The sequence below is a fragment of the Pteropus vampyrus genome, unplaced genomic scaffold, assembly GCF_000151845.1.
Source record: "Pteropus vampyrus isolate Shadow unplaced genomic scaffold, Pvam_2.0 Scaffold640, whole genome shotgun sequence".
Taxonomy (NCBI): domain Eukaryota; kingdom Metazoa; phylum Chordata; class Mammalia; order Chiroptera; family Pteropodidae; genus Pteropus; species Pteropus vampyrus.
In genome coordinates this window covers 312,502-313,891 of record NW_011889421.1, presented here as the reverse complement: position 1 = coordinate 313,891, position 1,390 = coordinate 312,502, and positions in this window count along the sequence as shown.

Genomic DNA, 1,390 nt, shown 5'->3' with positions numbered 1-1,390 from the left:
TCTGATTGACCTGGCTTGGGTCATGTACTCATCTTGAATCAGCCCAGGCAGCGGAGAAGGGTTGTCGCATTAGCTCCACTGGCAACACACTCCCTCCTGGTCAGCTCTATCCAGTGTCTTCATTGACTGCAAGTAAGGGAGAAACACTTTCCCACAAGATAATGTGGGTGCTGACTGCAGAAGAAAGGGGAATGGATGCTGGGTAGGCTAAATAATATCATGTTTGGCAGATTAATAAAAGAACTACTCTCAGGCCTATTCATGAAGAATGTTCAAATCTAAAAGATTACTAAAATGGTATAAGTAAAGATACAGCAAGAATAAAAAGAAGCCGCATGTGCTTCAGATTTTTTCTCTTATAACTCTAAGTGCTAGAAGACATAAAAACAGTGTTTTGAATTGTGAAGGAAAGAGGTCGTGTGATCCAAGAATTCTATATGTGTGCAAATTGTCACTCCTAACATATGTACTCAGAAAATATATTTCCCAGGACTCTGCTTGAGCAAACTTATAAAAAAATGTGTTCCAGAAAAATAAGGATAAGTTAAAAGTGGGTACACATCACTAAGTCCTGTGATTCTACCTCCGAAATCGGTCCCTTTGCTGCCATCACTTCTATTACTGCCCTAGTCCAAGCCACCATCATCTCTCATCTGGACCGTTGCCATAGCTTCTTAATTTGCCTTTCTCTTCTACTCTTGACCCATCTAAGTCATCCCTCACACGTTATCCAATGGTATGCTTAAAACAATTTATGGCTTTGTAGGGCATGTAGAATAAATTTGAGCTCCTTACCATGGCTTTTGAGACCTTGCCTGATTCAGCCTCTGCCCATTATCCCCAACCACATTATCCTCTGTTGCTCGCCCCACAGTCACAGAGCTACCTATCAGTTCTTTCTGTGAATGTGCCAAGCTCCTCCCTCTGTCAGGGCCTTTGCACATGGTGTTCCCTCTACTGGGAGCTCTCTTTTCCCGATTCTTCCTTGGGCTGGCTCCCTTTCTTTTATTATACCTCTCCTTACTTATACCATTTCCTCAGATATCCTCTGGTCTCACGATCTAAAAATAAGATTTCTTCCTTTTTTCTTGAGGCGTCCTCATCTCAAACCACTGATCACAACCTATAATTATATGTTTACCATGTTTACTTGTATTATAACTGTCTTGCCCTAGCGTGTGAACCCCATGAAGGCAGGGCCCATATATATTTTGTTTACCACTGCATTTCTATGTGGGACACAGGAATGGTATATAATATATATTTTTAAGAGGAAGGAGAGATGGAACATTAAAATGAGGTAACTATATAGAGAAATATACATGTATAGAAGAAGTTGCAGTAACCGATTTAACTATAATTTCTAAGACGATGGCACACTTTTTTTTTT